We start from the raw sequence: 13,722 nt of genomic DNA, 5'->3' as shown, positions 1-13,722 counted from the left end.
ACCAGGAATAGAGCTGTGACCTCCTGGTTCATAGGTCAAGGCTCAACCACTGAGCCATGCCAGCGGGGCGGTTTCGCCACTATTATTGCTATTTTAGCTAACCCTGTCTGCTTCTTTGTAGTTACCAGCTGTGAAAACTCATTGGAAGGTTGTGTTGTGACTAGAGAGACAGAGGTAAGAGAGGGAGGAGAGCTGGGAAGCATGCGCCTCATATCAAAGAGGGCAGCCCAGTGAGGTAAGAACCCAGGAGCTAGAGGAAGCAAAGTAGATGGGAGTGCAGCGTGGAGGCTGAGCTCTCTGTCTGCAGAATGAAAACTGGGCCAATGGGGAGCTGCACGGAACTAGAGAGGCCAGTCCTCAATTTCTTCAACCAGTATTTAGTGAGGACCTACTACATGCCCAACACTCTTTTAGGTGTGGAAGATAGAGCTGTGAATAAAGCAGACAAAAACCTCCCTTTAATGAAGCTAATATTGTGATTTGGAGTGCAGAGTGGTGAAAGAAAAAGATTAATGAGCACATTTTATAATCTGTTAAATAATCATAAGAGCTTGGGGAAAAAATAATAAGAGAGAAGATGGCAATTTTAGATGGGGTGTTCAGGGATGGCCTCACTGAGAAAGTGCCATTTGCGTCAAGACCAGAAGGAAGTGAGTAGGTGGGCCATGTGATTATCGAGGTGACTAACAACCAGGCAGAAAAAATTAAGCCAAAAGGCGCAGAGGTGAGAGTGTGGCAGGAGCTGAGGAACAGGGAAGAAGGCAGTGTGGCTGGGGCAACCAGGAAGGAGAGAACTGCGGATGGAGCTGAGCTGACACTAACCTGCTTCTCTGAATTCATACTGTTTTTAACTCATACATGCCCTGCAGAGATTTTGCTGCCATTTAGTTTCAGCACTGCCGGCCTGGCAGCACGATTTCTAGCAGGAATATGTCTCTTCTCCTGGAACAAATACACTGTCAAGTTCACTACAAAGAGACTTAATCTGTGTCCAGGCCCAACATTTTATCTTTATCTTTTAATAATGTTTTATTTTCAATTACAGTTGATATATAATATTATACTAGTTTCAAGTATACAAAATAGTGATTAGACATTTACATGACTTACAAAGTGATCATTCTAATAAGTCTAGTGCCTATCTGACACCACACATAGTTATTACAATATTATTGGCTATTTCACTATGCTGTATTTCACATGCCTGTGACTGTTTTTATAACTGGCAACATTATCAAACAGGAGAGTTCTGATATATCTCCATTCTTTGGGGCCAACCCAGATGATACCTCGTCACTTGCAACCTGGCACTTCCACCCCCCATGCCCTTCAACCTAACTCTACTGGCTTGCGTAGGGGAGAAAAATATTACTTTTTCTTCTACCCTCTGAGGTTCTCTGGTGGGGCCCTGTGAAATCAGATTGACAAAAGACAGATCAAGAGAAAAACAAACACGCTTATTAACATGTACAGTGTGTATATTCAGTACACCGAAGTAGAAAGACTTGAGTAACCACAGGGGTGGTTAGAACTTAGGCTTATTAGCATCTTAACAAAAGAACAACTCATTTGTAGAGAAGCGACAAGACAAGGGAAAGGGCTGTCAGCTTTCAGGGACAGCAAACTGTGAGAAGGTAACTTTATAGGGGAAACTCATAGGATAAAGATTGCTATGCCCACTTTCTATCTTCCTCACGGCCATGAACCTTTCCCAGAAGAGGAGATTTATGGTAGTTCCCATTTTCAGAAGTTTCTGCTTTTAGTCAGATAACAGAAGATCTGGGAAGATGTCTTTCTGCATCTGTTGATTTTCATTTGCCTCCAGGTCAAAATAATCCTAATGCCAAATGGCATATTATACTGGCAGAACGGGAACCAGAACCCTGTGCTGTTACTTCGCCTTTATCAAATTCATACTCTTGCCTCTCAGACACGGGTACTAGGTCCCCTTAACTTGGTAATTCTTGCTGATTCTGCTCTAAGCTTAACAAGCTCGAAAGGCCGGGCCTATGGCGATTCACACACTGACAGCTTATTAAATGTTCCCTAGCATTTCTGTTCTTCCACCCACAAGCTCTCATAGGTCTTTCCCCATGCAACTTTAATTGGCTGTTAGACTCGAAGTAACAAGCATGAAGGCAGAGGAAGGTCATCCAAAATGTTCCTGGGTGGGGAGGGGTTGGGAGGCAAATAAACGTATTTAAATTGTCACTGCCTTTCTCCTCACTTCCTTAAATTAGGAAAAAGAGCTTTTGGTGTTAGCAAAAGTGCTACCTAAATCCTTGGTGATTTTTACTGTTCAGACATAGACATTTGGGAGCGCTGGAGGCCTATGGTGGAGAAGAAAGCCACGCGCTGTGGGGTCCTGGACAGGAGTGGATGGCTGGTGGATGGAGGCGACTTTGGAGTAGCACTGGGAAGACGCAGTGGAGAATCCATCCATTGTTGGTGTCCTGTGCACAGATTCACAAGGACTTAACCTGGGCTGCTATGGGACCCTGTCAGATGAGCATGCTGGGGTGACATCTGTTCTAACCCAGCAAGCAGCTAAGCTAACCTCAGACCCCACTGATATTCCTGTGGTGTATTTAGATAATGGGGACCCTGTCCCAGTAGCTCAGTTGATTAGAGCATAGTCTTCATACACCAAGGTTGCGGGTTTGATCCCCAGTCAGGGCACATACAAGAATCAACCAATGGATGCATAAATACATGGGACAACAAATCGATGTTTCTTTCTCTCCCTCTTCCTCTCTCTCTCTAAGAGCAATCAATCAATAAAAATTAAAATCAGATAATGGAAATATTACAATCAAGAAGCATAATGGTGTCACAGTGGCAGTGCACAAAATGGCCTCTTAACATCTCACAGGAGCCAGAGGGACTGGATCCTACCTATGTTACTTGCCTTACAGACTATTAACAATAGTTAATAGTTAGGCCCTTCATTTGATGTGCATTGGGCACTTTTGTATTAATTTTAGAGTCAGCTGCTTTTTTACACTATCAACTAACTTATAAAAGTATTCGTGAGAAAGGATCACATTTTGAGGCAGCAGACCCAGGTCTTTGTATATAAAATTTTGTTATGTTCAATAAATGTGGCTGGAAAGAGGTGGGGGAGACATAGACATTTGGGGAAAGAACATTCTTTTCATTGGAGAAATGGAAATTTTCCAATTATAGTGAGGGAAGAAAGCTGTTTCAATCAAGTTCTCACAAGTGGTTCGTTGCTCAAACTTTTAATTCATTTATCCAACATGTTTATTGAAGCTCACTCAACCAAAATGTCCCAAAGCGAAACTCAACTGAACAATAGAAATGTAAAGTTTTCAATCCATAATGAAATTTCTACTGCCCTTCCTAAACTGCCTGGAGACTATTCCAAGCTTTCCTGGAATCTAACCTAGAAAGCTGTTTAGATGGGGGTATTGATCAGAACAAGAAACATTGTGGAGGCCTTTTCTTTCTCTTACCTCATCTTTCAGGTTTGCTAGCTTATAAATTAATTGGGCAAGTAATATATAGAAGCATAAAAGTTTATAAAACATATGCATACTAAATAATGACATAAGACAAAATAATAGATACCACAAAAGTAAATATACATCTGCCTAATACATGATATTGTAAATTCCTAGGAGGGAGAGATCTTTGTGTGTTGGTACAGTCAGGGAGGGTATCATGGTGGAGGTGTGGGAGGATAGGGTGTTTGCAAAAAGGCCAGAAAGGGGTAGCAAATTTTCGGGAAGAATTGTCCTTAGAGGAGTGGGTAATGACCCCTCCCTCAGGGTTCTGAGGAAATCTTGGGGGAGTTGGGGTTATTGCCAAAGAATGGGAAAGCCCCACTACCTTTTAGTGGGTGGAGGCCAGGGCTGCTAACCCTCTGGTGATACCCAAGAAGCCCCACACCAAGAAGAACTGTCCCTCCTAAGACTCCACCAGCACCTCTCAGTTGAGAAACATTGCAGGATCAAGAGGAAACTCTAGGACTAAATGTTTACATTTTAACAATACCAAGCAACCCATTAAATGTTTTGGAGCAATCAGGTAACTCCTTTCACCCACCTCCCCAAAAGTACAGATCATCCCCAAAAAGGTTGTGGAAAAGTAAAAGACTTTCTCACAGTGGCATGCCAATGCTGTATCACCATTTAAAGGACCTAAGGGTGTGAGCAAACAAATACCTTCTTAAAGCTGTGATCTCCAACTACCTTTAGCTTGTACCTTTAGTTAATATAGTTTAATGTATTATGTTTATAAAAATACAGAAAAATTAAAAATTAAGGATAAGATAAAAAGTAAATAGACATTTCTAACTTTATCTTGACAGCTCAATAGATTCTCTTACCCATTCAACCCTGGATATCACTGCTGAAAACCATAAGTTAGCCTTGGTCTACATCAGTTGGCTCACACTTTGGTTCAACTGGTCATTCTAGTTTCATTTTAATGAGCAAAGTAGTAAAGGGGGAGGAACAGAGGAAGAAGGGAACCCCAAAGCAACTTTTATTATCTTTTCCCCCCCAGTGAAGAATTCAATAGCCCTTTTTTTTCCTTTTAATTCTTTATTGTAGACAGTTTTACATGTCTCCTTTTCCCCCCATTGACCTCTCCCCACCCACTCACGCCGCCCAGCACATGCCCCCATCCCCCTACTGACTGTGTCCATTGGTCATGTTCATATGCATGGATACAAGTCCTTTGGTTGATCTCTTATCCCACCCACCCACCCACCCACCTACCCTCTCCTGCCTTCTCTCTGAGGTTTCATTATCATTTTAAAACCAGTAAATGAAAAGAGGAGCACACCTTCCAGAACCTAGATCTACAAACTGACTTTCTTTTTAAGCAGAAATGGCAAGCCCTCCCAGAGTCCCCAGGGAGAGCTAGGTGATTCCCCAGTAGGGTGAAATCTGGCCCACTCCCCTCCAGAAGTGTGAAGGATCAAGGGCACCAAAGAGGTTATGACAGTGAGAAGCAGGACTGGAGTACCTAGGTGGTGGGCTAGGAAATAAGGACTCAATGACCACACATAGATTGCCCACCACAAAATGATATGTTGTTGTTTTTGAATTTCAGATGCTGAGAGTTGAATTAATCATGTTTAGGCTCCCTTCGTGTTCTTGTTTTTATAAAATCGCTCTATACGTTTATATTGTGAAGATTAATAAACAGAAACCTCATTTATATTGGAGTTGGGAGGGCCAATAGGGGAAGCTCTCACACCCTACCACTCATCAATTACCCTAAGCAAAAGGGGCCCTACATACCATCTCCCACAGGAAGAGGTTTTTCTCCTATACTAGTCCAGCAGGAAAAAGAAGGACCCTCCCTTTGCTTAGCAACCACTGTTACAACTTAGCCAATGAAAAGCCACTACACTTTGAACTCCCAGTTTCCTCTACCAGTCTCTTCATTTGCAATAGCCTCTCTGAACTCCCCCTTTCTCTATAAAAGAAAGTTCCTCTCTTTTGTTCTCTGAACTTGTGCATTCTGCCATTGGGCTGCATGTTCCGAATTATAATTCTTTGTTACTCCCAAATAAACCCATTTTGGTGGGGAAATATCTGGCTATTTGTTTAAAGTCGACAATATGAAGTTTCATTTTACACTTGAGGCCTGGTGCATGAATTCATGCATGGGTGGAGTCCCTAGGCCTGGCCAGAGACCAGGGCTGATTGGGGCCATCTTGCCCAGTCCTGATTGGGGCCGGGCTGATTGGGGCTGGCTGATCAGGGCCTGCCGGACAAGGGGAGGGACCGGCTTGCAGGAGGGACTGCGGGAGGTTGGCCAGCTGGTCCCGATCAGGGTGGATCAGGGCCAGCTGGCCGGGGTAGGGACCATGGGAGGTTGGCTGTGGGAGCACACTGACCACCCGGGGGCAGCTCCTGCATTGAGCACTGCCCCCTGGTGGTCACTGCACATCATAGCGACTGGCCGACTGGTTGTTCTGGCCATGTGGTCGTTCAGTTTTAACCGTCGCTTAGGATTTTATATATATAGATAAATGGTATTACTTTGCTACTTCTTCATGCATTAAAATACTTTTATAATCCATACATGCTGCTACCTGAATACTTATTCTATGACTTTTAGTGACATGAAGCATCACACATGTATACCCACAACATTTTGCCTGTCCAATATTCCAGTAATAGGCTTCCAAGGTGCCCCCAACTCCCCACTGAAGGAAACCAGAATGTCAACCCCCAAAATGCCTCTTTGACCTAAAAATTAATTTCAGATAAAAGCAATTAGAAAGCAACAAACACAGGAAAAAGCTCCTCCTTTTCTGACTAAAGGCAAGGTGTAAATTCTCCTTTTACTAGTGACAGATCCTTAGCCCAGAGATGGCACCAGAGGAATCTGCAAACAAACCTGCCTCCATTAGTTCGCTCCCATGCATTACCTTCCCACGGTTTGCCACCCTGCAAAGCCAAAACTTCTTTCCTTTGTCCTGTCATTGCTCTACAAATGTATTGTTCCTTGTTGAACAAGCTTTACAAACTGAAATATTAAGCCCTTGCATTGAGTTACTGCAGCGAAGCATGGGAGACTTGGTTGGAAAGTCTGTAAGGAGGAAATTCTGAAAAGGGAAGTGAGCTAAAGGCGGCCTGCCCTGTTTATCAGAATTCCAACCTAGGGGAGTTTGGCTGAAGGCAGCTGCCCCTACTTGTTCCTTGACCTTTTCAAACAAGTCTGTATACATGCAAACCCTCAGGTGTTTACAGGAATCTTTATCCTTAATCTTTAGGTGTCCTTGCTTAAAGGACACTGCAGTCACATGTGTCCTCCCAAGATTACTTACCCTACTGATAGTATCTAAAGGATAAACTTTATCTCAAACTGCTGTTACAATAAAAGCCTGAAGAGGCAGGCGATCGAGGCTGTCTGGTTCCTTTAGCCAGGCAGTCCCTTAGCCCTCTCTTTCACAGCAATCCTGCATCAGAGTAATCATTCATCCATTGCTCAGGGTCTGCTGGTCAGCCGGCAAAAGTTACTTTCGGCTAAAATTTCCTGCATGATGTACACTGCACATGTTAATGAGTTGTTTTTGCCTTGTGAATTTGCCTCTTTGTTAAAGAATCCCAGCTGAAAATCTAAGATGGGTAGAGGTAAAGTTGTTCCTCCCCTACATCATCATCGCACACAGCAATGAATACCCTGCTACATGTCCCCTCTTCCTTATAATGAAGAGTGAAGTTCCTGAGTCAGAGGGTAAAATAGCATGTAGCTCAACTATAGGTGGAGATGAGGAGTAATATTTTAGTAATTATTATGAACAAGCTATGAAAAGTGATCAATTGTTTATAAACTCCACATTAGGCAACTCCAGAAGGATAGAGAACACACAGCTACTTGGGGTATACAGAGAAGTGAGAAAGAAAGTAGGAACAAGTGGGACATGGAAAAAGGGTAAAACACTGCTAAGATAAAACAAAGAGGAAAAAGGCAATCAGAGGCACTAACAAGCGTACTGGAGTAACAGGGAAGAGGATCGTGCGCAAAACTGTCTCTTATAGGCAGCATTCCACTAAGACCTAGAAAAGAAGTTCCCCTGTGCTGAGCCCTGTGTTTCAGAGGGTCTCCAATCTTGCTCTCCTCCACCACAGCCCCGCTCACAGACAGGGACAAGGTATTGTGTCCACCTGCAGGCTGTGCTTCCCCTTCTATACAATGTTTGAGGTGCAGGAACTCGGGAACCCTACCCCTGTGGTCCTAATTCCAGTCCCAGGTCCTGCGTGGGCCCCTTCCCTGGCCCAGCTCTCTGAGAGACCACCACTCTCTATAACCCTCGGCCAAGGGACAGGCAAGGGCAGCTACTGCATTGTTAGTGGACAGAGCTGGAACCTACTGGCTGGCATATCTGTCTACTTTCACATGACACCCTGTTTTAGGACAGTGTCAGATATAGAAAGATAAGGAGAACAGACTACCTTGGGCTACATTGGGCCATAGGTCAGAGGGGATGTAAAAGCCTGGCCTTCCAGCTTCAGGTTCCTTTGAGAAACTTAAAAGGGAAATGCTAGTGAGGGTAAGGGTGTCAATGGCAATTTGCATTGAGGTAATTTGAATAAGACAAGGCAGGTGCAGAAAAATCTTGAAGCTGCAACACTTTGAACCTCACAAATTAGCTGATGCTGGGGCAGGGATGGAGGTGGTAGGTGAGCAAGCAGTGCATTCTTAGGAGGGATAAAGGGTCTCTCCAGCAGAAAGAGGAAGAGAAACTCAGGGAGGATAGAGGAGTGAGAATGGGCTGTCCAGCAAGTCAAAGAGAAATCCCTTCCCCTCCTTTCCTCCTGCCGCAGCCCAGTGGCCGCTGCCAGTGAATCTTCCAGAAGGAATCACAGTCTTTGGAGAACTTGAAATTAATTTGGAGTTGCACTATCCACAGTTATTTGTTATACTGTCACTTTACACATAGTTTTGAACTTTTCACTGTGAAGGTATATTTGGCAATCTAGGACATATACCATATTTATTTAAATGTACGTTAGTTTGCTTGATAACTTTTAAGCATTAAGACATGTGATGATAGGCCTCCATTTACACTCTTGCCTGGACCCTATAAACATAAAATGATAGTGGCCTGTGATTCTCATCTGTGAGAAGTCAACTGTCCATCTGTGACCATCCATGATGGCCAGGAACTGGGCTTTACTTATGTCATTTACACTAATAAAAGAGAAACATGCAAACTGGTGTCACTCCGCTATGCCCACTAGCCAATCAGATGAGTATGCAAATTAACCCAACAAAGATGGCAGTTAATGTGCATACTCAGGTGCGGAGCGAAGACTGAAGACAACGTAGAAGGAAGCCAAGAGCTGCAGAAGGGAGCGAAGCTGCAGAGAAGCAAGCTGGCCGCGGAGACAGGAGGGAAGCAAGCTGGCAGCAGAGGCGGGAGGGAAGCAAGCAGGGCGGCGGAGGCGGGAGCGAATCCTGCCTCAGCAGGTTTCGCTCCCTTCTCCACTTCACTCCGGCTGAAGGAAGCCCTATTCTGGCAGGAATCTTCCTGCAACGGGCCTCTAGTTTTACATAAAACTCTTGGCAAAGTTACGGGATTGAGGAAACACCTGAACAAACTGAAAACCAAAAAGGTTAAAATACTTGGCCAGGGTCACACAACTAATAAGCCAGGACCTGGAACTCCAACAAAATTCTTTTCAACCACAAAGCCTTTTCTTTCCAGCCTATGATGCCTCACTTTAATCCAGTGCTGTGATGTGGGTGCAATGGAAGTTTAGTTGCTCTTTGATTTTATTTTCATTTAGAATGGGAAAACAACCTAACAACTATCTCCTAATCCAAATAGAGTGTCTCCTTAGAGAGGCCCAGACTCCACAAGCTTATCTTTCCCAGACGCCTCATAATAGTAACCAGATGCCTCCCAAAGGTTCCCAAGGTGCTCCTTTGCAAACACGGCTTGGCTCCTGGGAAGACCAGCAGATATTTGTTCAAGGAACTGTTCCTAACTCTAAGATAAAATGAAATAAGAGGGATTACTGGAATAGAGGGTGTGCTCTGAAGTCACATGTAGATGTGGCATGTGGAGAGAGAGAGAGAGAGAGAGAGAGAGAGAGAGAGAGAGAGAGAGAGATTGACAATAGTCTGCAATAGCCAAGTTTGTGATTCACATTTTTGTATGAGTCACTGACCAAGTCCTTCCGCTGATAAAGATCAGAGTCCTTTACCAGTTTTTAAAAGTAGCTTCTATTTTTGGATCCACTGAAAATGTCACTCAAATAAGTGAACACAACTCCCTATTACTTTTATTATCTTTCGAAATCACTTGTCTGAGCATGTTACCTCCCACTTTGAAATGCTTCAGTGGCTCCAACTGCCTATTAGGTCAAATCTCAGTTCTTTAGCACAATATCCAAGGCCTTTTAATATTTGCATCAAGCCAATTATTTCAACTTCAGAGGTTGCCATTCCCTGCATATACTATCTTTTTAAAATATGCCAAAATGCAAGCCATTCCTCAAACAGGCCTGACCAGCTTACTAGTATATCCAAGGGCTATGCTGAGCCACCTGTTCCTTTACTTTGCCTACTGAACTTGTATTTATTCTTCAAGATCCATTACAGAATAACCTTTACCCAAAAGCCCACTCCCACTATGTCCTAGACAAGTGATTCCCAATGTTTTATAATGCAGACATTGTTACTATTAAAAAATAAGGGAGTCCTAATATAGTATTGTTCATTTTTTACTTTGCCAAGAAAGATCACACACACACACACACACACACACACACACACACACACACTCACACACACACATACCTATCATAATATATAGGACAAGTTAGAACCAAAAAAAGGGAAGAATATTATCTCAGAATACATGATTGTTTTCAATTTCATGAATTTGGTTTTATACACTTATTTGGTTGTTCTAGAAATTTTCTCATTTTACTAGAGGAAAACAAAAAACAATCATGGACTTGCATCTGGGAGCCACTGTGCTAGACTCCAGATGGAATTGATTGTTCTATCAATTTTCTTCTATCACTTTGTATAGGTTTGCTACATTGAACTTTAATTATTTTACTGGATCTCTCCCACCTTCTTCTCGCTTTTTGAATTTTTGAATATAGAGATGATGATGATGAAGCTCTGTATTCCAAGCATTTGGTACATAATAGGTGCCCAATAAGTTAATTTTAATGCAAATGACTCTGCATATAAAAGGAATACCAAGGCAAACCGTTCCCAGGTGAAAATGGTCTTTATCCTATATAACAGTGGTTCTCAAACTTCTGGCCTTTTAAATACAGTTCCTCATGTTTTGACCCAACCATAAAATTATTTTCATTGCTACTTCATAACTGTCATGTTGCTACTGTTATGAATCGTAATGTAAATATCTGATATGCAGGATGGTCTTAGGCAACCCCTGTGAAAGGGTCGTTCGACCACCAAAGGGGCTGCAACCCACAGGTTGAGAACCACTGCTAGATAATAAAAGGCTAATATGCAAATTGTCTTCTCAACTGGGAGTTCAACCAGGAGTTCAACCAGGGGGTGGGGCCAGCTGGCCAACCACCCATGGCCCCTACCCCTGGCCAGCCCCACCCCCCACCCCAAGCAGAGGTTGGGCTGGCCGGACCCCACCCATGCACGAATTTGTGCACCGGGCCTCTAGTCATTCTATAAGAGAGCATAGTTCCATTTCTGTATGTTTTTCATCATTAGTTCCTGTGCCATTAAATGTCACCTGCCAAGGTCCTTCTTACACAAGTCTCTGCTAGGAACAATGTGTTAGACAAAGTTCCTCTCTTCTGTTATAATCATCCTCTCTTTCATTATCATCTTCTAAAAGTATCCCCTTCCTCACCCTGGGGCCTTCAAGGGATTTTACAAAATGAGAATTTCATCTGCTTTATGAGGCTATTAGTTAAGATGCTTTAGTTTATAAACAATATAGCCTAATTCAAACCAGATTAAATAAACGGTAATTTATTAATGCACATAACTAAGAAGTTGCTCGGGTAAAGCTTGCTTCAGCAGTTCACTGGTGTCACCTTGGACCTGATCTCCTCCTCTCTTGCCACTGCCTTCAGCATGGCTTTCTTCCCTTAGGGCTGGTCCCATCTGTGGTCCTGAAAGAGACTGCTATCAGCAGCTCCACAGGCTTCTCCCTCCTCAACTTGCAGAAAATAAAATATAACTGTCCCTACATTCCCACAAATTCAATCTAATAATTCTAGTTTAGGTTACCTGCTCACATCTGAACCCAGGCCAGTGGAATAAAATTCACTGATTGTCTGGCTACAATCTCCAGTTCCAGCTCCAAAGCTAGGGAAAGAACCAGCGTTCCATGAAACACATACATTTCCACATGGCAATCTGGGATTGGGGGAAGAAATAAAGGAACAATAGTGTTGGTAGCAAATGTCCACGACAGTGTATACAAGTAGTAATTTTCTGAAGACACAGGTACCCTCAGAAACCATAGGACTTAAAAAATATACTTATAAATGTTTAAAAATCTCTTCCTCAAGATAAAATAAAATGATGCCCTTCCCAAACTCTTCTCCCAAGCCCTCAAAAAGCAGCCACATTATTCTTTTCTTTAACAAAGCAAATTTAAAGATCTTGTTTATAAAAAGATGGATGGTGATAAAGGAACTGTTTCAGGAGTGACCCAGAAAGTAATGATTAATTTATTCTTGCAGGCTGAACTGTCCGGTGTACTAGTAGGAGGCATCCAGCTTCTAAAGAAGTCAAGAGCTTCTGAGCCTGTGGAAATGAGATAGGAATGGAAGGTTGGACTTGGTCCTTCCACAGAAGCAATAATTCACAGCCTCTAAGGCGAGCTCTCCAAAGGATCACATTAGAGGAACTATATCCAACCAATCCACTCAGCTAAAATGGACAGTTTTTTAGAAGCTGTTTTAATGGAAGCCTGCTTTTACATAAGGAATCAGATTGGCTGCCCATCTGGACTTAATTCCCTCGGGGAATACATCAGATCATGATCTAAGAAATGACTAAGGTTTATAATCGTAAAGGGAATAGCAAAATTCACATTTTATTTGTCACACAATTTTCAGTTCATTGAGATTTGACTCCAGTTAAATTTCTAATTACCCTTGAAATAAACTGATATAAAAATGACCCCAGTGGATTATGTTTTCCTGTATCCATGCCCACTGGGTACTCACACACACTGACTTACTTTGGCCAATGGGACATTAGAAAACATGATGCAATAAAGGCCTAAATGTGCTTGCCTATTAGGAACTCTTCCACCACCCTGTGGAAAAGCCCAGACAGCTCCTTGGAGAATGTGAGAACATGCAGAGTGAGGTCTCTGCCGTGTCAACCATCCCAGCTACTCCAGACACCCCAGCCAAAGCCCAAATTCATGTGTGAGCTATCACCATGGGGAGCAGAAATGCACTGTCCCAGCCCTAATTGCCAACCTATGGAATTATGAGCAAATAAATGGATGTTGTTTAGAGCCACTAAGTCTTGAGCTATATTGATATACAATAAACTATAATTGGCACAACCCTCAGATCTTAGGGGCCTACACCCCTTAGTCTGCATAGCAAATGACCAATAATTGTCCACAGAATTATTTAATAAATTAATCTAATTGGGCTGGTCAGTCATTGGAATTACATTAAATATATGTAAAATGCTTTTCTTTTACAGAATGTGAGAAGAGACATGATTTTACTGCAAACTTAATTGTAGTTTCTTTACTTTATTCAAAAGAAGACAGAGAGATTGCCATCTTCCAGTTAGTCTGGAGAAGCTATAAAATAGGACTTTGATAGTAAATGAAGTAATTGGCCTAAAAGCTTAGTTCAGTTTCTGAAGCTCAATAAACATTATTGCTGATGACATTAAGGATGATTGTGAATATAATGATTATGATGAGCATAAATTCTCCAAATATAGGGGCTATTTTAGGCATTTTACTCATGGATACGTTATCTGCAATATCATGGGTATAGTAAAATATGAGGTTTGTGATGAAAAGAATGATAATACTACATAACTATATAGAAAGAGGTTTTTAAAATTCTTTTTTGAATACATTGTGGTTCTTCTTCAATCTGAGAACTTACATCTCTTTTCAGTTATGAAAAAGTATTATCCCTTCAAATATTACCATTCTTTCTTGTGTAATTTATGTTGCATTGTATCATCTTTCTGTATTAACTGCTCTCTAATATTTCCAGACAACTCTAGGAGTTT

At 42.3% G+C, this 13,722-nt stretch overlaps 1 pseudogene across 1 annotated transcript; it reads left to right on the top strand.

Moving 5' to 3' along the window:
* The first annotated feature begins 2,390 nt into the window (after positions 1–2,390).
* LOC308518290 (ragulator complex protein LAMTOR5-like) lies at positions 2,391–2,862 on the top strand (annotated as a pseudogene). The gene is made up of 2 exons: positions 2,391–2,584; positions 2,781–2,862. The product of its transcript is annotated as a ragulator complex protein LAMTOR5-like (transcript).
* The last annotated feature ends 10,860 nt before the right edge of the window (positions 2,863–13,722 follow it).

The sequence above is a fragment of the Myotis nattereri genome (assembly GCF_964212035.1).
Source record: "Myotis nattereri genome assembly, chromosome: 4".
In the NCBI taxonomy this organism is placed as follows: domain Eukaryota; kingdom Metazoa; phylum Chordata; class Mammalia; order Chiroptera; family Vespertilionidae; genus Myotis; species Myotis nattereri.
Note: the sequence above shows the minus strand (reverse complement) of the source record. Positions and strands in the feature narration are given on the sequence as shown.